The sequence below is a fragment of the Miscanthus floridulus genome, chromosome 12, assembly GCF_019320115.1.
Source record: "Miscanthus floridulus cultivar M001 chromosome 12, ASM1932011v1, whole genome shotgun sequence".
Classification (NCBI taxonomy): domain Eukaryota; kingdom Viridiplantae; phylum Streptophyta; class Magnoliopsida; order Poales; family Poaceae; genus Miscanthus; species Miscanthus floridulus.
In genome coordinates, this window is record NC_089591.1 from 29,224,491 (window position 1) to 29,249,252 (window position 24,762).

The 24,762-nt window shown below is 46.2% G+C and overlaps 1 long non-coding RNA gene across 4 annotated transcripts; it reads left to right on the forward strand.

Annotated features, from left to right (window-relative positions):
- The first annotated feature begins 20,134 nt into the window (after window positions 1–20,134).
- Window positions 20,135–23,121, forward strand: LOC136495184 (uncharacterized). Of its 4 annotated transcripts, none has more exons than XR_010768915.1 (6): window positions 20,135–20,588; window positions 21,660–21,721; window positions 21,785–21,853; window positions 22,438–22,545; window positions 22,639–22,801; window positions 22,909–23,121. It is a non-coding gene; the product is annotated as an uncharacterized lncRNA (long non-coding RNA). The 4 variants fall into 4 exon arrangements; XR_010768912.1 differs by having other exon boundaries at window positions 22,639–22,798; XR_010768913.1 differs by having other exon boundaries at window positions 21,794–21,853; window positions 22,639–22,798.
- The last annotated feature ends 1,641 nt before the right edge of the window (window positions 23,122–24,762 follow it).

A 24,762-nucleotide genomic window follows, 5' to 3' on the forward strand; every position in this document is an offset into this window, starting at 1 on the left:
CATGCTTGCAGGAAAGTACCATCAGGATATGACAAGACAGGCGATTTAAAGCCCTTCTGGGCATGTCAGAGCCCGAACAATGTTGTGGGCGCCGAAAGTTGTCTTACAGTGTTGTGGGCGCCGCTATTAGCCCTCGGACAGTGGGTCATGATGGAAGAATATGACAACCACTATGGTCTAGGAAGAGACTCACATCCTCTATAGTGATGGACGCGCTGGTCACTACACCTGTCTATTCCCCGTGGGGTCACATGATCGACACCCTGGTCTGTCACGCCTGCCCTGTCGGGGTAGGATGGGATATGACCACTTGCTGATCAAGCTAGAGCATCGCAGTCATCAGCCAATAGATGCTCTATGTGGAGCTATCCCTGGCACCATCTATCGTGTCAGCGGGGCTCGCTTAGAGGAAAAGGAAGACCTAGCACCTTCGAAGGACTTTCTTGGCCTCTGATTTTTCTTCTTTCTCCCATCGGCAATCCCTGCTTCCCCTTGGTCTATAAAAGGGAAGGCAAGGCACCCCACTAAGGGGACGGATCAATAGAACACACCACACAGCTGAGCAACATTCAAGCTCTGAGCACCCAGGTCGACCTTTCCATTAGAGACTTGGGACCTGTCCCTCTCTAGCCCACTTGTACCCCCTACTACGAACCTTTTAGTGCTAATAACATGAGCAGTAGCTGCAAACTAGACGTAGGGATATTCTGCCTAAACCAGTATAAACCTTATGTCTTTTATCACACCATCCGGGTCCAACACGTAATAGTACAAATTTACTCGTTGGTGTTTACTTGAAACGCTGATAGTTGGCGCACCAGGTAGGGGACCTTTGCGTGTTCTAACATTAACATCAGGCCATAGATGGCTAGCCACGGAATCAGCTAGGTCCCGGGCACACATGGGCGCTTCAATGACCTAGATTTCATCATCACGGTGGGAGGAGGGTTGGCATTGGCTCTCGCCACCATCCAACCTCTCCCCTCCATTGGCCTCAACTATAGGAGGCTTGAGCACCGACTCGGCATCTCCCTAGGACCCTAGCCATCTAGGGAGGACCCACGCTACCTCACCCTCTCTCCAGAACACCGCATACGGAGCGCCCCAATAGTGCTTCTATTCGGTCTCCGCAACACCGCGGTGACCGTTAGCCACCTTATGACACAGCGCATGATCCCATCCCCCGTAAACAATGAGTTTGTGGGGGTGATCGAACACATCATGGAATCCTTCCACAACCTCCTGGCAGAGGGGTTAGGGTCACCCTCTGTCTCTGACTCTAGTAGGGGAAGCCATCACCCCTCTCGTGAATGCTTCATGGCGGGTACCCCCAAGGGGCATGTCGAAAGCGTCCACTAGGGGGAGACTACTCCAACAAATGACCTCGGCAACAAGGCTAAGAGGGCAACAACGGCCCTACCACGCATGTTGGTGGAGTAGCTGAAAGACTGACACTGAGAGATCGAGAAAGCATGTCTCCAGCTCGAGCAGGAATGCACGAAGCTCGACCAGGAGATAGAGCGCCATGGAGACGATGGGCGTGCATGCGCCAGGGCCCGCAATGTGAATCGAAGGATCATTGTAGATGATGAAGCCCTCCCTCACTTCGCTCGAGCAAGCCAAAACATCACCGACGTGGTGGCCTTGCTCCATGGCCTTCTAGAGGCCACAACGCTCGAGGATCATCAGGCTCACCAGAGATTCACACGTTGCTCGAGCATGCGGCGGCGTAGCAGGTCGAGAACTCATTGTCTCAGTGACATGAGCTCGACGCTAGCTAGTGCATGCTCTTAGAATGCACCGGCAGGGATGCATCGGTCCACCAGGAACCATAAGGAAGTAGGCAGCACACTGCGGTCCCGGTGCGTCAGCATCTCAGCTACAACCGCAATGCACGCAACACCCTCGACGCCCGTAGACGCACCTACGATGACCCAAGAGAGGGAGCCAGACGTGGCTATCACCCTTGACGTGGTGAACGCTACGACAGCAGCAAGGACTAAAGCCCGAGCCTCGGCCTACCAGGGCCTCAATCCTTCGGCCATCACATCCTCAACGCCGCTTTCCCGCTGAGGTACCAACCACCAACCAATATCCTAAAGTACTCTGGGGAAACAAACCCCAGACTATGGCTCAAAGACTATCGGCTTGCCTACCAAGCCAGTGGTATGGATAATGATGACTTTATTATCCGCAACCATTCACTGTTCTTGGCTAATTTAGCACGAGCGTGGTTGGAACACCTGTCATCCAATAGAATCCAAAGTTGGGTGGACCAAAAGGAGATCTTTGTGGGGAACTTCTAGGGCATATACAGGCACCCTGGGAACCCATGGGACCTTAAAAACTACCGACAGAAGGCCAGTGAAACCCTCCATGGGTACATCTAGCACTTCTCCCAGCAGTGCAATGAGCTACCTAACGTCGCCAACGCCGATGTTATAGGATCTTTCCTGTCTAGGACTACCTGCAAGTCTCTGGTTCATAAGCTGGGACCCAAGGGCCTGCAAACCACCAAGGAACTCCTAGACATTGTTGGCAGCCATGCCTCAGGAGAAGAAGCAGTCGAAGCGATCTTTGATCATCTCGATGGCAAGGCAAGGCGGGACAAGGGCACCGGCGAAGGCGCCTCTAATCGTTCTACCAAAAGGAAGAACAAGAAGCAATGGCATGAGGGCTTGCTTGTGGTCGCTACTGACCGCAAGGGTGGTCGAAAGCCCATGGAGGGCACTCCGAACCATTTCAAAAAATTACTCGAGGGGCCATGGCCGAACCATACCTTCCCAGTTAAGCATCTGTACAAGGACCGTAGCCTAATGAGGCGGTTCTTGTCCAGAGGCTCCAACAAAGGGGAGCACGAGAAGGACCTTGACCCCACCATGGATGACACCGAGGGGAAGGACGGTGACTTTCCAACACTGGATGGTTGCCTCATAAATTTCGAAGGATCGGCGCCTATGACTCCAAACTCCATCAGAAGGTCATGTGATGCAAAGTCTATATGACCAAACCGGCCATACCTGCCTTCCTCCAGTGGTCAGAGTCCACCATAACCTTTGATCGAACCAACCACCCAAAGAGTGTCCCGCATCTAGGGAGATATCTTCTCATGGTCGACCTAATCGTCAGCATGAAGCGGCTCACCAAATTACTAATGGATGGAGGCAGCGGCCTCAATATCATGTATGCTAAGACGCTCGATGACATGGGCATCGACCGGACACGTGCCCGCCCAACTAGAGCACCTTTCCACGGCATCATGCCTAGAAAGCAGGCCATGCCACTTGGGTAGATCGATCTGCCCGTTACCTTCAGGGATCCATCTAATTATAGGATGGAAGCCCTCACCTTTGAGGTGGTTGGGTTCCCTAGAACCTACCATGCCATCCTAGAACATCCATGCTACGTGAATTCATGGCTATCCCCAACTATACCTACCTCAAGCTAAAGATATAGGGCCCCTGCGGGGTCATCACCATCGACACCTCCTTCCAGCATGCCTATGAGTTGAGGTCGAGGGCTGCGATCACCCTTGCTCAAATGTGCCAACCACCAAGTGTATCACCTTGTGCACATGTGTGTTAGCATATTTTCACAAACATTTTCAAGGGTGTTAGCATTCTACTAGATCCTAAATGCTTATGCAATGAGTTAGATCATCTAGTGGCACTTTGATAGCTATATTTCGATACGAGTTTCACCTCTCTTAATAGTACGGCTATCGAACCTAAATGTGATCACACTTGCTAAGTGTCTTGATCACCGAAACAAAATAGCTCGTACCACTTATACCTTTGCCTTGAGCCTTTTGTTTTTCTCTTTCTTCTTTTCAAGTCCAAGCACTTGATCATCACCATGGCATCACCGTCATCATGTTATGATCTTCATTTGCTTTGCCACTTGGAATGTGCTACCTATCTCATGAACACTTTGATAAACTAGGTTAGCACTTAGGGTTTCATCAATTCACCAAAATCAAACTAGAGCTTTCACCTATGTACTTCATCAGCAAGGTCCTATCCGACTCAAGGACCCGCTACCCCCAAATCTAGAAACTTCTGTACGCTGTCCTCATCACTAGGAGGAAGCTACGCCACTACTTTGAGTCACATCCAGTGATGGTCATGACGTCCTTCCCCCTCGGTGTGGTCATCCAAAAACAGGACGCCATGGGAAGAACCACGAAATGGGTGCTTGAGCTGATGGGGTAGGGCATTATGTATGCCTTCTAGACAGCCATCATATCCCAAGTGTTGGCTGATTTCATCATGGAATGGACCGAAGTCCAAATGCCACCAGCAGTCGTCGATCAAGAGTATTGGACGATGTACTTCGATGGATCACTGATGAAGAAGGGCATCGGTGCAGGTCTAGTCTTTGTGTCACCCCTCAGGGTACGCATGAGGTACATGGTCTGTCTCCATTTCCCCTCCTCCAACAATATGGCCAAATATGAGGCGCTCATCAATGGCCTACGCATTGCCATCAAGCTAGGCGTCCGATGCCTCGATGTAGAGATTCCTTGCTGGTCGTCGACCAGGTCATGAAGGAGTCAAACTGCCATGATGTCAAGATGACCGCATACTGCCAAGAAGTCCGCCCATTGGAGGACAAATTCGATGGCCTCGAGCTCAATCACATCCTGAGGCGGCTGACATGCTCGCAAAAGCTACATCTGACTAAGAGCCGGTGCCAACGGGCGTCTTTGCCAGCGACCAGCACTAGCCCTCGGTTCACTATGATGAGTCAGGACCTATCCAATCCTAGCCCAGGGCTAAACAACCATCGGCTACATCTAGCTCTGAAGTCATGGAGCTTGAAGAGGATTCAGCGATAGAGCCTGACCCTCTGGTCGACTGGAGAAAGCTCTACCTCAACTACCTCCTCCGTGACACACTGTCGATAGATAGGATGGAGACCTGATGGCTCGCACGTCACACCAAGTCCTTTGTTCTTGTGGAGGGCGAACTCTACAAGTGAGGCCACACTAGGATCCTACAATGCTATATCCCCTTCGAACAGGGGAAGCATTTGCTAAGCGATATCCACGGTGGGGTCTATGGTCACCATGCCGCGCCCCGACCCTTGGTCAGAAACACATTTCGTCCGAGCTTCTACTGGCCTACCACGGTAGCTGATGCCGAGCATATCGTACGCACCTACGAAGGATGCCAGTACTATGCTTGGCAGACTCACCTACCAGCCCAAGCACTCCAAACGATCCCCATCACCTGGTCGTTCATGGTCTAGGGACTCGATCTGGTGGGACCACTCAAAAAGGTGCTCGAGTGCTACACCCAATTGCTTGTCACCATTGACAAGTTTACAAAATGGATAGAGGCTCGGCCGATCTCCACGATCAAATCCGAACAGGCCATGCCGTTCTTCCTCGACATCATCCATCGCTTTAGAGTCCCGAACTCCATCATCACGGACAATGGCACGTAGTTCACTGGGAAGACATTCCTCCAATTTTGCGATGAACAACACATCCGCGTCGACCGGGCCTCCATAGCACACCCCTAATGAATGGGCAGGTGGAATGCGTGAACGGCATGGTCCTACAAGTCCTCAAACCCAGGATCTTCAACTGGTTGAACAAATTCGGTGCATGCTGGGTTGCCGAACTTCCTTCAGTACTTTGGAGCCTGAGGATGACCCCTAGTCGAGCCACCAGGCTACATGCCCTTCTTCATGGTCTACATGTTCTAAGGCTAGTCCTCCCAACTGACCTCGACTATGGAGCACTGAGGATCAGGGCGTACGACGAACAGGGAGCCGAGGCATCCCACTGAGGACGCCATGGACCAGCTAGACGAAGCTCACTGATGTCGCCCTCCTCTGCTCGGACCAAGTACCAGCAGGCATTGCGATGGTACCATAGCCAATGAGTGTATGGTCGGGTCTTCAACATCAGGGGACCTAGTCCTCCGCCTCGTCTAGAGCAACAAGGACCGTCATAAGCTCTCCCCGCCATGGGAGGGACCGTACATCATCGCGAAAGGTGCTCCTGGCTAGGTGCCTACAAACTGAAAACCATCAACGGCTGAGGTCTTCACCAATGCCTGGAACATCGAGTAGCTACGTCGCTTTTACCCCTAAATAAATGCATACTTTCTCTTATCAGTTTTGTTATCGAAAGTCCCCGATCTTTTGTGACATCCGACCCCTGCAAGGGCAAAGGGTCGGGTCTCACCTGGGGGCTGATAAGAGTGTATTTACCTTATGAACATTCTCTATGCCCGCCTCCCTTTCTCATGTAAATGCCTAGGAGCTAGGTTTTCATGAACAAGCTCTGAGTATAACTGGTCGGACTACGAGAAACCTATGCCCCAGCGGCTACGGCGCCTTTGCTCACCAGCGTGATTAGAACTGGCTCGACCGCACTTCGAGCTTTTATGGCCTTAACAACGGAAAGGGTTAGAACACGCTAAACCCTTCTGTAGAAAAAAGGAGGGGAAGAGCTAAAAAGCTGTTTGCTATAACAAAATTTGAGAACTTGTCTATTTTTGCACAAGTTCGTCGCTTGGCTTATCTACCCAACTAAATTCTTATGCGAGATACTCTCGTCCTCTACTCCCATAGGAAAATCTTGTCTCAATAGGAAACACAAGTCGACCAGACAACTTGGCCACTGCCGAGAAATGGGTCGATCGAACAGCTCAAAACCGCCGCTGAGAGATAAGCACCCTTACTTACTTACATTACATATCAAATTCGCTATCGAGCCTCCAACCCCAGCAACAACAGGGGGTCAGACATCGCTCGGGGGCTGGCAAGAGTGTCTACTTGCTAGACATTTCTCTTTGCCCAACCCCTCCTTACGTTTACAAATTGGAGGCCTGATGTGCGAGCATAAACTTTGAGTAAAATTGGTTGAACCGCTAGGACCCTATGCCCTAGCGGCTATGGCATTTTTTCACCAGTGTGATCGAAGTCTTTGTCCCCGCACTCCAAGCCTTAGCATCCACCTTCTCAAGAAGGGTTCAGAGGAGCCTACCTATGGAATTTCCATCAAGAAGAGGCTATCAGGTTGCCCAAGTTGATCGAATGGCTCGGATCACTACCAAGAGATAGAAACAAAAAACTAGGACGCTCGTGCAGGTTACACCGGCCCCATCATGAACGTTGGACCCGAACCCCACACGAACGTATCCAGTAAGAGCTCCTAGAACCCGTCACTCGCGCCATCGAGGTAACATTACTGACCCTCGCTATTTCTTTATCCTCATTCATTCAATCATGCCATACATCCAAACATTGCACATGTGATTGCTGCATTGCAATGCTTTGTGTTGCATCACGAAGTGGTACTCGTCTCATTCGATATGAACGGTGACAGACTGAGGTTCAAAGGCTGGCCCATGAAGGGCTCGAGGCTGCCTCACGTCAAACAGAGCCAGGGGAGAAAAATCGAGATGAGCCCTAGCGGCCTTGCCCGACCCCACTCAGAAGTAGACAAGGACATCTCGACCTTTCTCATTTGATTCTAACCTCGAGCCAAACCCACATAATCTCCATCGAGGAGAGGCCAACAGGCCACCTGAGCCTATCAAATGGCTTGGGCATCTGCCAGGGGGCGGGTTAAGAAATAGTGGAATGCCACATGAGGGCTCTACCAACCCTGTCAGCGGATGACGAACCCAGATTCCACTCGAACATGCCCGTTAGCGAGCTCATCAAGCGTGATGCTCGAGCCATCGAGGCAAGTGTCATTAGCTTAGCCCCTCCACTTGTGAAAATTGAGGATGGGGTGAAGCACGAGTCACGGCCGAGCCCTACCAAACCCCATGGGGCTTGGGGGCTTAAGCCACCCAATCCTAGATCGGAAGGCCATGGTTCAAAGGCTGGCTCATGGAAGGCCTGAGGCTGCCTCGTGTCGAACAAATAGCTAGGGGGGAAAACACAGATGAGCCTCAGTGGCTTGTGCCCATCCCACTTAGAAGCGGACAAGGCCATTTCAACCTTCTCGTTCGATCCTAGCCTCTAGCCTAGCCCATAGAATCCCCATTGAGGGGGAATCTATTGGAAGGCGGGTTAAGGAGCAATGGAATGCCCCCCGAGGGCTTTGCCAATCCTATCACAGGTAACGGAACTGGATCTTGTTCGAACATGCTCGCTGGTGAGCTCGCCGAGCACGTCACTCGAGCCATCAAAGCAGGTGATGTTAACTCAACCCCTCCAATTGCAAAAACCATGGATGGGGCGATAGTCACAAAAATGAGCCGACCCTTGACCGAATTCCCCGCCATGTGTAGGGGCTTGAGGAAGATCGAACTTACAAGGAGACCTAACGCATGGTCGTAGAATAATAGCTAAGATCCTAGGGCGAGGGTATGTGCGAATACAAGAGATGCATTCTCCTAAGTTTCGTTGTCCTCCCCTTGATTTTTAGTGGCATTCGACCCCAATAACGGCAAAGGGGTGGATCTCACTTGGGGGTTGATAAAGGTATAAGTATACCTTTTCTAAAACAGTCGCCGTGTCAGACCCCTTCTTCACACTAAGCCTAGTGGCAAGGTTGTGGAAATGAATGATTAATCAGGCCTCGTTGAACTACAAAACACCTATGCCTCGGCAGCTATAGTGTCTTTGCTCACTGGTGCGATCGAAGTTTTCCCCTTACACCTCGGGTCCTATGGTTTTATTGCACGAAAGGGTCAGAATACGTGAGCCTTCTCTTATCACATACAAAAAGGGAAGGAAACAAATTCAATCAAATGAAACAAAATAGCAAAGTTATGAATTTGTTCTTCATACATAAGGATTGGCAATTGTCCAAACTATAATGACGCTTATCCAAGATCACCCAACCTAGTTGACAAACTATCCCCTCCTGGGGGAGAACTATCTCTTCAACTTTGTCTACCTAGGTTCCGTGCGACAGGAGCCATCCACCTTCTCTATCTCATCCTAGCTCAGAGGCTTCGTAGCCTAGGTGCATGAAGTGGAAGGCTCATTGTCTCCAAGTCGGTACTATCAGGCAGTAGTGGGAGGGGGCGATGGCGAAGGCTTGGGTAATACCTAGAGCTGAAGAACTTCCCTCTCGAGCTAGTGCACCCATGCTGTGATATCTATGGTAGCACAGGGCCGCAAGCGAGCTGGTTCCCTCCAGCCGCACCACCTCTAGGTCATCGAAGACCACCCCAACGGTAGCGCGTAGGAGATCATGCTCATCGCTCTTCGCCTGAAGGATCCCCCGCGCCTTAGCAAGCTCCATGACCAGCCCGTCGGAGACGCTCTCGGCTTCCAGCCTTTGGGCTACCGTGATTCCAAGATTGGCCCAGAGGGAGCTGACCACCTACCGTGCCTCGTCGTGCTCTCGGATGGCCTGGTCGCGCTCCTTATGGGTCACGCCGTGCTCCGAGCGAAGTCTCTCTGTAGTCTGGCATAGCTCGTCTTGCTCCTTACATAGCCAGGCTATCACCTTGGCATCTAGGCTCACCCTCTACTACAGGGCCATGGACCTCTCCTCAGCTCCCAGCTTGAGCTCCCGCTCCTTCTCCACCTTGACTAGGAGGTCGAGGACCCGCTGGTGGGCCTCGGCGTCTCTCTGGAGCATCTTGTCCCACTCCTTTCAGACTATAGCACCCTCTTCCTCATCCTATTGTGCCCTCGCCAATAGATCCTAGAATGCCTTCTCGGCATCCTCCATGTCCCAATGGGCCTCGGCCTCCCGCTGCTGGATCTCGACCGCCTCCTCGGCCAAGGGAGTCAACTCAGCCACCCACTGCTGGGCGACAGCAAGCTGGGCGCTCACATCCCCATGCAACTAGGCCTCTTTGGTGAGGCGGTCCCATTTCTCCTTCTACTCACGAAGGAATCAGGATTTCTTCTGGCTACGAGCGAAAAGGGACTGAAAAGAAGATCAATGTCAAAACACAAAAATACATAAAGAAAGAAGAAAGCGAGAGGAAAGGTTAAGTGGATACCTGACCAGTAGGAATGATGACATTGCATAGGACGCCCCTAGCCTAGTTTAGGACTTCCACAATGGCCAAGGTCCCTTCGTTGAGACTCTCCCGCTCTATGCTCTCGGTAGCATCATCGAGCGAGAAGAGTATCGATGTTGGATCTTGCAGATCCATCCACTAGAGGAGCGACTCACCTGGCATGGCGAGTGACTACACCCCAACATCAGGGCCAAGGGCGACCCCCCATTGGTCCTCTCCACCACCACCACAACGCTCGAGGACCCTTCAGCCATGTCCCCCTCAGACCGGCCCATGTCGGGCGCCATCACCTAGGCCACCGGTGGCACGGATCACACCGCTTCCTCGAGCACCACCATGGCTATGTTTGGATGTGCCTGGCTCATCACAATCACTGCTGCCACCATCTGCGTTGGAGGGGCCTCAACCGGTGGCATTACACCCACAGTGGTCGATGCCACGAGTGCGAGCGGTAGCTCCATCCACTTCGATGTCAGCAGCAAATTGCTTCCATTGTCGTTGGCTCGACGACCTCTAAGGGTGTTCCCTCAGCCCCGACAACTGTTTGTCCTGCCGAGGGCACGAGCACCACCACGAGCAGCGCCTGACCAGCCAACGAGGCTGTGACACCGGCTCCGCTCCCTCCCAAAGCAAGAGTGACGTCTGGTGATAGCTGATGTCTTGCCTAGATGGCGACACTCTTCTTAGGCACCAGCGCCAAAGAGTGGCCCCATCTCATAATGCTACAAGAAACAGAAGGCGTGAGTCATGCTGAAAACATCGAAAAATAGAGAAAACAGAGAAGTCAATGACTTACATTGGCGCTGTTGGGCGTAGGATACGTTTGGGGGATGAACCCCTAGGTCCTTGCTCTGCCTCCTTAGGACGGGGCCATTTGGAGCCCGCCCCCTGCTCCCAGGCCAAGGGGCTCACCTCCCTTGCACTTGGGGGCACGACGGTAGAGCCATTCCCCTCCCTTGGCACCTCGGGCATGGTGATAGGTTCGCCCACCCCCATTGACTCTTGAGGCATGATGGTAGGGTCGCTCCCCTCCATTGACACCTCGGGCGTAGTGGCTAATCCGCCCGCCTCTACTTGTTCTAAGGACGGACCGATGGTTTGGCCCCCCTCCACCGTCCTCACGGACTCACTCCATCCTGCATGAAATGGGAAGGGTCCTGCATGGACGAGGGGATACCTGTCAGTGTATCCTCGCTCTCTAGGTCATCCCACTCGGTGTTGGTAACTACCTCTTCTTCTTCTTCCTCGTCATCATCTTCATCACTGTCGGTTTCCTCCCTGCGCTCCCATGCACACAACTTCTGCTGCTTCTTCCTCTTCTCGTCCTCCTTTGCCTTCTGCTACTGCTTGGTCGGATCCTTCGACAGTGGAGCTGGAAGATTTGTAAGGACAAGCTTCTTCAGCTGGTCCCCCTATCTCAATATCAGCGTCAAGAGGTTGGGAGTTCGATTAAAAAAGAGGCATGAGGAAAGAAAACTTACGAAGGCAATGTACCCCGGTTCCGACCGCATTGGGGATGCCTCGTCACCGGATATACGAAATCAGGTCAGCGCTAATGTCATCCCACATAGGCTCCATCGCCTCCTTGATGCGCTATGCCACTTCAGAGGGGGAGAGTGCTCCCTCGGTGAGCACCGTCCTATCGAGTGATGCCCCAGGTGCCATCATGTGCAGGGGAAGCGCGCGCCTCATCAGCAGCGCCACCCTCCGCGCGTGGTAGGCGTCGATGATCCCTGACCCCATCACACTGCTCTCCTTTAGAATTTAGACAGCGGTGAGATGGTCCTGGATTTTCTTCTTATCTTTCTCCAGGACTCCCCACCTCCTCCATGATTCTAGGACCTCTTCGATGAGGCGCCTAGTGAGCTCTGGCAAGGGGGCGACTGCATCATTCTTGATGTAGAACCAATGCGAATGCCACCCCTTGTTGGAGGTCAATAGACGCCTCGGTGGGTACTCGCTGACCCAGTTGTTGTGTAGTTGAATGCCAGCACATCCCATCGGCATGTTCATCTCCTGCTTCTTTTTCCGCTTCTTCAGGAGGGTGACGATGAAGAAGTACCGCCATAGGTCGAAGTGGGGACTAATCCCTAGGAACCCCTCACATAGGGCGATGAACGCCACAATGTGTTGGATTCTGTTGGGATTAAGATGTTGCAGCTCCACCTTGTAGTAGTGTAGCAAGCCCCGAAGAAACTTATGGGCGGGGGTGGCGAATCCCCACTCATGGAAGTGAGCAAAGGATACGACATACCTGTCGGGCAGCAATGGTGCATCCTCATCGCTGGGCAGCTACCACTCCTCGGCGGCAGTCCGCGCGCAAAGAAGGCCGCGACAAACGAGGCCCTCTAGGCACTGAAGGGTGATATCAGATCTACACCACTGCTCCATTGAATGATTAGGGTGGGTGGATGCGAACTTGACGGTGGCTGAGATATGGATGCGGGAGGCTTAGGTGATTGGCGGTGCAGGTTGTAGATGCAAAGGCGAGGAGGCAATGTACAAAACCCTAGGGGCGAACCGTTTGGTTTTATAGGGCGACGGATGCGAGGAAGGCAACCGTCCGCCTAGATCTCTGCGCCTACCATGATTCGTCACCACATAACCACATGGGATATGCGTCCCCAATCCCTATCCTTTCTCTCCAAAGTCACGCCGAATGTTTTGCCTCCCCGGGCAGACCAAGACTCTTTACCAGTAAAAGGATTTAGGTCAAAAAGCGTTCCTCTAACCTGCCTGGGCCCAGGAGTTTTAGGGATGGCACATCAACGGTTTCAACGACCATCCCAAGGCACCCTTATGACAAAAGGATGGTCCCACGATTGGCCAAAACTCAGGCGCACAAGCTTCACGAGAGTCTTGGTCCATGATCGAGTCTCGGCCGGGCTGACTCTGACCGGATCCCCACGAATAGGATGTCAGGATCCCAATTGAGCTATCCGGCTAAACAACAAACAAATCTCACGACCATACCCACGGAGGGTCCGACCTCGACAAAGAAGAAATTGCATCTTCAGGACACGCCGTGGGCGACAATGGAGGGCTAGGGCTCTTAGAATCCTCTCTTTTGGAAAACCCTCCATAGGAGTATCCTACTCCTCCATAGGCTCGGGGGCTACACCCATCGGGTGCGCTCGCATGCACCCGTTGGCAAGTCAAAAATCCCCCAGGTGATTCTGCTCGAATCACCTAGGGGCTCGGGGGCTACTATCGGGGACCAATATTAGGGTACCCAAAGAGGAGCTAACAACCGTCGAACGCTGACTCATCCACACAATCAAGAGCGCAACTACACCACTTACCGAGTCACTCCTTGTCCATCCACCAGGACCACGGGCCCCTGCCCCAAGCAGACTCCGCCTTGCTCGATGTTCGAGGGCTGGCTCCGCCTCGCTCGATGTCTGGGGCTGACTCTGCCTTACCCGACGTCTGAGGGTAGACTTTGCCTCGCTCAACGACCGAGGGCTGGCTCTGCCTCGCTTGATGTCTAAGGGCAGACTCCGCCTCGCCTGACGTCTGAGGGCAAACTCCGCCTCGCTCGATGACCGTGGGCTAGCTCCGCCTCGCCTGACATCTGAGGACAGACTCCAACTCCGCCTCGCCCGACGTCTGAGGGTAGACTCTGCCTCGCCCGACGACCATGGGCAGGCTTCGCCTTGTCCGATGTCTAAGGGCAGGCTCCGCCTCCCCCGACGTTTGAGGGAGACTCCGCCTCGCCCGAGGATCATGGGCTGGCTCTGCCTTGCCCTGATGTCTAAGGGCAGGCTCCGCCTCGCTCGACGTATGAGGGCAGGCTCCGCCTTGCCCGACTGTCTGAGGGCAGACTCTGCCTCACCCGACGACTGAGGGCAGACTCCGCCTCGCTCGACGACCGCGGACAGGCTCTGCCTCGCCCAACAGTCTGAGAGCAGACTTCGCCTCGCACGACTGACCGTGGGCTGGCTCCACCTTGCCCGACGTCTAAGCGTGCTCCTTCATAACTACGCGCGTAGATAAGGCAGGACACTTAAGTCAACCGCTAATACCGAGGACCATACCCTGCATGCCTGCAGAAAAGTACCATCAAGATATGACAAGACAGGCGCTTTAAAGCCCTTCTGGGCATGTCAGAGACCGAACAGTGTTGTGGGCGCCGACAGTTGTCTGACAGTGTTGTGGGTGCCGCTATTTGCCCTCGTGCGTGGGTCCTAACGGAAGAATACGACAACCACTACGGTCCAGGAAGAGACTCACATCCTCTACAGTGACGGACATGCAGTCACTGCGCTGTCTGTTCCCCGTGGGGTCACGGATTGACACCCTGGTCCGTCACGTTGCCCGTCGGGGCGGGATAGGACATGACCACTTGCTGATCAAGCCAGAGCATCGCGTCATTAGCCAACAGATGCTCTGTGTGGAGCTATCCCTAGCACCGTCTGCCGTGTCAGCAGGGCTCGCTCAAAGGAAAAGGAAGACCCGGCACCTTCGAAGGACATTCTTGGCCTCTGGTTTTTCTTCTTTCTACCGTTGGTAATCCCTGCTTCTCCTTGGTTTATAAAAGGGAAGACAGGGCACCCCACTAAGGGGACGGATCAATAGAACACACCACGTATCACATAACACACAGCTTAGCAGCATCCAAGCTCTCAACATCCGTTCGACCTTTCCATCAGAGACTTGGGACATGTCCCTCTCTCGCCCGTTTGTACCTCCTACTACGAACCTTTCAGTGCTAATAACACGAGCAGTAGCCGCAAACTGGACTGTAGGGGACATTCTGTCCGAACCAGTATAAACCTTGTGTCTTTTAGCATACCTATCCGAGTCCAACGCGTAATAATATAACTTTACTCGTTGGTGTTTACTCGAAACGCTTGACACTGGTAATCTATTCTAGTGCCCTCTGCAGCCTGTAGGTATGGTTATCTTGTGTTGGGCTCCAATTTGTAAGATGGAGAGCACTGTAAAATCATCCTTCTGGAATAGTAGTTAAGTGTAACTTCCGTCTGCCATTCGTCATTAAATGACATCGTAGAGTACAGAGGCACTAACCTGGCGTTTAAAGATTTCGTCATGTGGGATTTCATTTCATAACACTCAGTAGTACAATTGTACAAATCATAGGTTGTTTGCAGAGAACATTGCATTTTTGCGGTGTGTGTGTGTCCCGCTCGTACGCATCCGCGCATTTAGTGTAGGACAACAGTGACAATTCCTTTTCGCCTAACTTTAAGCTAATTAAATTATTATTAGTAAGCACTTGCCACATGTTCTCAGGAGTTAATGCACGGTGTAGCAGTGTACGGCGGCACTTATCATTTGTTAGCGATTGATTTAAGAATTTAGTAGCTTAACATAATCTATACAGTAACTGATCGATGCAGACATTACGGGGGACAAAAAGGCTGGCACACTGGTTATCCGACTTTTAAGACATGATAAATTTTAATCACCATTTACAACTCCGTCTGCACTCACTTTTTTTATACCTTCCATTGCTGTGGTGAACGAAAACTGGTCGCTTTTCAATTCTTGCATGTATATTGTATACTATGTATATATAGAAGTACAACTTTACTGAAGTCTTATTTTGTTTCTGTTGCAATTATACTTCTGCAATGATCTTTCTAGCCTCGATGCTTAGTCTCTGCTGGTTGTGTTCCGGCTTAGAGATACGCTTCTAAGTGAGATGATGGTTTGTTTGCTAGTAGGCTTTATGCGGGTATTCCTAGTAGCCAGTCTCTTAGCTGTCCCTTCTTACATTATATACTAAAATCCAGTTAAACACATAGCATAGAAAAATACTGTAGTACTTCAAAAAATTGTATCCTCTCTCCAAAAAGGCAAGGTCTGTAGTTTGAATAATGGTCTTGTCCATAAATGTTAGACTTATTTCACCTTCCAATGCAAAAGATGTGCTGTCTCCTACGTACCGGTTAAGTTATAATAGTCAAGGGTATTATTGTAATCTCCTACGTACTGTTAATGAACACTAATGTATCACTGTGCATCCTCATATGCATGCATTCAACATTGTAAGAGACAATGAATTAGGGTAGTCTAGTAATCTTTTATGCCTTCTGGGTTATGTGCTAAGATAAGATCTACTTCATACTTTTGTCTGAGGGAGTATGCAATATTAAGTAAAAAGAAATGGTCCGCATACAAATAAAAACTGAAATGGCATGTCAAAATATGACAGCTTGATTTTCAATGCCATCTACTAAACAAACTTTTTTCATTTGGAATCTAAAATTCCCCCATGCAAAAAAAATGTCTGACACTTTTAATTCAGAATTTTCAATGCCTTCGCATGATCAAAATAAACTAAATGCTATTACTAAAGGAGCTACTTTATTCTCCGTGCATATATGTGAAAAACAACTAAACCAGAACTCTCATTTAAAACAGACATACCAGATATTTCATCACTACGACTCCTCCGGCTCACATGCAAGCATTGTGCAAGTACAGCAGCCTGCTGTATAGCCCATAGTGATATTTTTGCACTGTGGTTTGTTTCTTCACTGGCAGAATTACTCCCATCATACACCAGTCTGGGCATTCTTAGTATGTCACAGAATTCATCGCCTTCAACAGGATCGAAGCTCCTTGCATTTTTAAAGCTGCATTGTCATTCTGAGCTACTGTGGGTTCTGTCACTTGTCCTTCATCAGAGCCTGATTTATTGGTATTCGCAACAAGCACCATTTGAGACTTTGCATCCACCTATAACAATAGCTGGCTCGCTTCATTTCAACGAACAGATAGATTTTATTTTTTGATGCTAGCATTACAAGAAAAGATGATAAGTGTTCATATATCACATATATATTTTAGTAAGTGAACATGCACTACTTACCACCTATTGCAATTGATCTGTGCAAGTAATCCGATGAGTATTAGAAGGAAAAACATCACCTCTCTGTTATCTTTCCATCATCAGTTCAGTTTCAGTTTATATATGAGTTTTGAGATTCAGCTTTTCACTTCAGTTTTTAGTTTTTTCGCTTTTAGTTTTAGTTTTCTTTCATTTTTCTTTGAGTTTTGATGTTATAATTATTAGCTTCTAAGCATGCTCTATTTTCATTAGAGGGTATTATGATTGTGCTTGGCTGCTTGCAATTTTCCAACTGGGAATGGTTAAATCAGTTTAAGCTTTTTTCTCCAGTTTTTAGCTTCTAATTATTAGTTTCTATGTATATCTTGTTCTATGCAGTTCCAGTTTTCTTTCAGTCATTTAATTCAGTTTGTAATTTCAGTAATTTATTTCATTTTCTATTTCAGTATGCATGGTAAAGGGTAATATGATTGTGCTTGGCTGCTTGCAATTGCAGCTTTAGTTTTTGGCTATTTTTGCCATCAGCTGCTGCTCTATGTTTGTTAAGCAGCTGTTGTTTTTTTTTGTCAAATCCCCCCTCTCCTCTCCTCTCCTTTATTTGGCCGATGATAAAGTTATCCAAGTCCATACATTATATGGAATATAAGCTGATGATTAAGAACTTGTGAGGAACTTGGCATCATTACCGGCCGCCCCTACTGTCTTTTTCTATATGCTCACTGTTTTGTATATATGCTCACTGTGTTTATGATGTCTTTATGCTCCAAGTTCTTTATCAAATGATGATTGACATGTTTCTGAAGCATCTACCTCTACTACTACTATTACTACTCGTTTGTGAGTTAGTTTGAACTTGATTGATAGCTATTTTCTTCACATTCCACTCGAAAATGGACCCTTGGTATGTTGTTTTCAATGGGAAGAAACTTGGGATTTACATGTCTTGGCATGAGGCTAGTGAACATGTGCTTCAGGTTCAAAAATGCTATACACAAAGTACAACTATGACCATACACTTAGATATTTCAATGCCTATGTTGGAGTAGCAACTACCTCCCCTAATCTGGTCCCAATTGATTGGGGTGAAAGCATCCCCTCAGGGTGGTTCTTGCAAGAGTGCAGCCATTGCAAAAGAAACTGCAAACATGGTAGCGTTTAGAATAGTATATAGGAAACAAGTAATAAAAGTAGGAGCAAGCAACTTACATATCTGCATTGTGCTAAGCTGTATTTCATATCCTAACATACGCCAATCGCAGCAGCCATTTCTTTCTTAGTGTATTTTTTACGGTATTCTGGCATTTTTGTTAAAACACATATTTTCTGAGAGTCAGGATTAGTATAACTTGGCCTACTTTATACAATTAGGAGAACAACAAATAAGGCAATATAATATAGCACGATAAGAATTTAAAAAATGTGCTTACACAGAATCTCAGGTCCATGTGATGCTTCGTAATACTATTGTATTTTTTCATTGTATTATACTCTTGAGCTGCCTGAAAACGGACATCCTAAGTTGAAACAGTTCTTAGAGATGTCTCGATTGTTCATTAACAACTCTTGTAGGTCCTTGACACTTAGGACAATCATGGAGGGATGAAAACCTTTAACCCAAGGCTTTCTGCAAAGCATTAGACATAGATGATGGTTTTCGTCATATAAGATAGCACACTATTATTAGTAAATAAAGTAATTAAAATAAGCATGTAGCTTACTTCAACGTCGCTTCATCCTGAATTGCCATTACGTAATCACACAAGTAACTCAGTCATCTCTTCCTTGTTCATTGGCATGTCTTTCATGGCCTCAAACGCCCAAAACTCATCAGGGTCTTGGTTAGGCATGGACTTGTGGGGATTTATTCTGAGTTTGTATGTGTTGAGGGGTGCCCGTTTGAACCACTAAGCATTCGGCCTCCTCATAATATTTTCTCTTTTTCGTGGATACTTGATCAGCCATCTTTGGATTCTCTATTATGGCATAGTTGCTTGGGCTTCCAATATTTTCATCCCTATCAAGGTATGGAGCACCCTTTCGTTTGTTTAACTCTGACGATAGCAAGATCGCTGCAAGCTTCAATCGAAATTCTTTCATATCATCCTACACGATAGTATGAACCTAATTAATTATTAATTAAAAATCCACAGCTAGTGCACACTCATAACTTGTGGTAAGACGCGTAGTTTACCTGATTGAACTTGTCTAACAAATCGTTCCCAGTCCAATACTCTATAAAGTTTATTAAGAATAAACCGCATGAAAAACTACATACAACATTAATAGAGGTTAAGACTCACATTAGATCAAAAAAGAAAAGACACATAAAATTCAACTTATATGACATGCCATTATTTCTAACGTACCCATCTGTTTGTAATAAAAAAGATGTGGTTGCAGTTATATATTTTGACTTTCCCAGGAGTATCTATTTGCTTTATCGATTGTTTTAGTACAATAAAGTCATATACAAATAGGGATTAAGATATCAGTATATAAAAGTATATTTTACGCATATGAATTATATAATATAATAACAAATTAATAGTATATTAATTGTGTGTGCATGATTATTATTAAGGCAAAACACTGGCTATTTACTTACTCTTAGACGCAACTTTTAAAAGTTGAGTGCAAGTGTTTAAAAAAACTATATTATACATTACTAGTCATATGAATTGAAATTAATATAATAGCTCTAATTAAGTGATGTCATCATTATATAAAAAATAATTATTTTTTCTTTATATGTTATCATGAATATTAAAATCAATACTATTAGTCATTACTTTAAAATAGTTTGAATTGGTACTTTAATCTAGTACTATATTCTTCATAGATACGGATGATATTGGATATGCAACCATTTTCTGTAGTACTGATCTGGAACCAGATAATAAACACATAATGGAAATCGATTCGGACTTTCCTTAAAATTATTCTAGACTACGTAGACACTCTTGGATTTATTTTGTATTTTTTTGCTACACCAAGCTAATTTGATACGTATGCTATTATAAAAAAATGATATGTACATGTCACAAGCTACTAATCTTGATACGTATATTCTTGGATTTATCTTATAATTTGCCAATCTAAAGCGTGACATCGATTGAAAAAAAAGAGCTGCAAAGGAAAAAAGAGGGATTGCAGAATTTGGCCGATCGTGTCACAAGCTACTAAACACAGGAACCATATTAGCTTCCCTCCTAAAACTATGACTGAAAATATTTCCCACCAAATTTTCCCTACTAAAAATCCATCTGCCACGGAAAGTCAAAATTCAGAAACGCTAGGTCGCTGGCAGTTGCCTATCACGTATTTCACGTCCATATCCGATCGTCGAGTAGGAAAAAGAAAATTGAATTCCCTCCTCCATTATTTCCTCCAACAGATCCATTTTCTCCGCACGCAAATCGACCGGAGGCTCCCAGGCCGGCGCCGGCTCGCTTGCCCAGTCCGCCTCGTCCTGGCTGCAGTGTTTTCTGCCGAGCTTGGCCCTTCGCCATCGGAGGGAAGGCTCATCACGGTGCCGAGCATCGATGGCGGCGGCATCCGCAGCCTCGTCTCCTGCAACATCATCGCTAAAGCATGATGGATTTGTCACCCACCATTTGAAGTTTGATACGCCTGTTCTCTGTGGAATGCAGGAGCTGGACATGCCGTACGCGTGCATCTTGTGATTGGGACGGGACGAGCACCTACGCGTTGGTCACAGCGATTTGCGGCTCGGTTGAGAACAAGCAACCACTCAACGCCAAGGACATCAACAAGTTTTAACTCGACAACGGCTCCAAAATCTTCCAACATAGAAAGTATGATGCCCGTCTAACATCTCACTTTCTCCCTCTGTCATGATCACCACCTCTCTGATTAAAATTTGTGGAAACCTAGGTTTAGTTTTTAACATGGAATAGAATTCCTCTTGATGCCTTGATATGATTTGGTAATCTCAACATTGATGTGCTGTGGATTTGTCAGCCTTGGTTTATTTTGGATTTGTCATTTCCTTCTGAATCATTTCCTGTGATGCTCTACTACTTACATATTGAATTTGCGGTGTCCTGATTGTGCAATTTTTAGAACCTGACAAATGTACATATGAACCTGTGAATGCGTTCACGTTCACGATGATTGTGTATCTTATAGAAAAAAATTACACGGTCTACCATTTGCCAATTGTTGTCTCAGATTTGCTCCCATGCATTTGCATCTGTTGCCTAGAGATAAAGTTCGACTACGTGCATGTGTTCATCTGTGAAACTACTGTATAACTGCAACCACATCTTTTTTAACCCGATTAGACCGATGAAATTGTGATGTTTCTTATTCGTAGCAATGCCATTGCTCTCATATTTTTCCTTGTAATCAGTCAACTAACATCTTACTTCATTCAGAAATCAGAATCAGTAGGGCAATGTGATTCATGACTAAAACAATCCCACTAGATGACCAAACAAAACAACAGTAGTTTGCTCTATGTATATTGGGCATATATGTTCAATTTCTATTCATATGTTCTTTTATTCAAAGTTATGTGAATAAGTTTTTCTGTCACTCAAGTGCCATTTTATGAAGTTTCCATTCTCATGACCAACTTGTCAATTAGTGAAATAGATTTTTAGCAACCAACACCATGGAAGTACTGTCAGTACTTTGGATGCAATGTGCTTTATATGAATTAATTTAGATTTACACTTCTTAACATTTAATTGACCACCATCTATCCTAGAGCTAGGGAATCACGAAAAAATATATAAATATTAGAATCCTAATAATGGTCATCTGGTAGAGATCTAGGAACTATTAAGTGTCAGTTTGATGTAGTAGTATTTCTCTTTTGTGTTGTAACTCTATATTGAAATGTTACTCTCTATCTTTTCTAGGAGAATTGTGTAGCAGAAGTGGTCATGGTAATTTAAAGAAGCAAGCAATACTTATAAAAAAGGTATTTGCTTTATTTAGCATATTCTCACATAATTTAGTTCCTATTGGCTTTAATATTGTTTAGATTTTTTAGAGAGTTCAATGTGTTGCACCAAATCAGAAAGATGGATTCCTTAAACAGAATGATCAATTGGTAAAATCTCTTGTTCGTGAAATACTTCTTTATCTACAAAGGCTTTTTTTTATAATAATTCATGCTATTTTCATTTCTCTTCTTTACTAGAACAAAGAACCATGTGAGTCTACATATAGTGACGATGATAATCTATTTTTCTAATAAAAAAGTTATCAACTGGTTTGTTGTATTTAAGAATAATATACTCTTAGTTTGTTTATATGTCAATATTTTTGCCTAGTGATTATGATTTACAATAATTTGTATTGGAACTAATGCTAAGGTGACACTAATGACAAGGAATTACTAATTCTAGAAGTAGAAACAATGTCCAAATAATGCTCTGCTAATGACTCTAGACAAATAGTGGTACATCTTTTCATTGAACCATTGAATATGATATATTAGACTTATAATATCAATTTATTAAAGATAAATAACATTATAACACTGTATAATTGCAATTACCATTCTCTTCCTTTCAGTTTAATTCTTGCCCAAGGAATTCTATAGAGGTAGAATAATAAAGGTACAAAATTTAAGAACCATATTTTTATATTTATTATAGTAAAATGTTTGTTTTATATTGTTTCATATGTAAGGATCATCATGGAGTGCTTGGAGAGACTACCATTGCACAATAAGAGGTAGCTCATGACAAGGCTACATGCCACAAGAGTCCGAAATATGAGCAACCTCCTCCAATGATGGTAGGTGAACAAAATATCACTTATCTTAACAACATTATCTTGATAAACAAATGATGTTTGTTGGTCGCTAAGTGATATGTCAAATTAATATAGGTTCGGTCCACAGTGGTACTCATGACTACAAAATATCCAAATAAGGTCTTTTGAGCACTAATCCAAAAACATGTTTTGGTGGAGTTGAGACAAAATCAATTCTACAAAGTGGATATCAATCATCCTGGGTACAATAACATTGGTGATGCCCTTGCCAAAGGTGGTAACAATTGTTCGGACTTTGACATTTGTATGTTCGTACTAGCTTTTAAGTTTACATCAACTAACATAGATAGAATAATATTTAATGTTATAACTTTCTCTTTGCAGGTTGAAATGATTAATGGCTGAATTCTTATATTGATGTGTGCAAAAATGGATGAAGAAGCAATGAAATTTAAGAACACTAGATATCACACTTTCATTTCTAGTAGTATGGGCTTGTACTCTTCAATACTATATGTAGTTGCTCTCAAGCTAGAGCCACATCATTATGTACCTGCACTGTCACTTGATTTGAACAAGTATTACGTTGAAATCTTCAAATAATTTGTGGATCTTGCTATGGTTATTGAAATTTACGGCTCATGAGATTCTATAATGTGTCATATTTGTGTGATTCTGCAATGTGTAGCCCATATATAAGGGTAATATAAATATTTTATTTAAAAAGTTGAATGTGTTACAATAGGTAAAACATGTGTTGTAAACCATGTGTTACTCCATTCCACACTATATACTCTACTACAATGTGGAAGTGTTACTAGAACACTAAAAATTGTTACAAAAGAAAATCATTGTAACACTAGACAATGTTACAGTAGATATGTGTTACAAACTATGTACTCCATCACATTATGGAAGTGTTATTATAGCTTAAAAAAGTGTTACAACAGAGAATCACTGTAACACTAGACAAATGTTCCAATAGATATATAAATGTGTTACAAAGTAGTAACACTTTTCTATATATAAAAGAGCACATATTCCATGTTACAATAGATCAGTCTATAGTAACATGGCCAATTGGAACACATAAAAAAATATGTTACTAAGAGGGCTAGTAACACTTTTTTCAGCCTATAGTAACACAAGTTGGTGTTACTATATCCCCGTGTTGTAGTAGTGAAAGTTATCGAACCTGAAGGTGAAGCTCAAGCATCTCTGCCATCTAGCCTACAGTGCCTTAGGTCACAGATTACTGTAACAGGATTTATAAGTAGGGTGGTTCATTGTTTAATTTTTTAAACCTCTATAAATAAAATACGTTGGTACACAACTCCATGCACGAATAGATTAAGGTAAATAGGACATGCAAACATCATAATATAAAATAGACAAGCCTAGCTTGTTTAATGTAAAATTAAAAGATAATATACCATACCAATAATACAATGCTGCAAAAAAATAGTACACTTAAAATAAAATAATCCAGCGTTGCACACAATTTTTTTCCAATAACCCAATGTTGTTCTAGATGTCTAGAACCTAAATCAGTTCAATTTACATATCCCTGTGACTTGTGCACTTTTGCTGTATGTTTCTATTGGCGATCACCAGGCCGCTAGCAGCGTCTAATCTATTGCCTATGCTTGAATCTAATTTGCTTAATGAGAAACAGATTAAGATCACAGTGAAGAAGCTGAAGAAAGGAACCAGTGATTAAGGGCAGCAGGTTGATTGAGTGATTGCTTGATTTTGATTAGCTTATTATTTTACTAACTGCAGTTGGAGACGATGAAATAAACGTACCTGCCCGCTAGCCTATTCCGCTGCTGCTCGGCGGCTTAGTGCTCGGCCACTCGCAGGTAGCAAACACTGGTCGCTGGTGGCAGCTCACAAGTCGCAGACGCCGGTGGCCGTGCCCGCCGCCGCAGCGCTCCTGCCGTCGCGGCGTCGTCCAAGTTCCGATCGCACGTGCGAGATGACGAATGGGCACGGCAGCGCGGCACCACACGGAAGACCTGATTCCTCGTTACTGCCCTTATTTGTGGACTGCGGACGTGATCTGTGGCAAGCCGGCCACAACTGACGCACTACACAGGCACTGCCTTCTAATAACAACAGCAATGAAGGGGTAATCAACTAATCATGGATACGTAGTTTCCTTCTTGCTCTTGCATGCAAGATTGGCTCACACGCATGCAAGGTACATAATCACTGTTCACTTCTTTTGCATAAAAT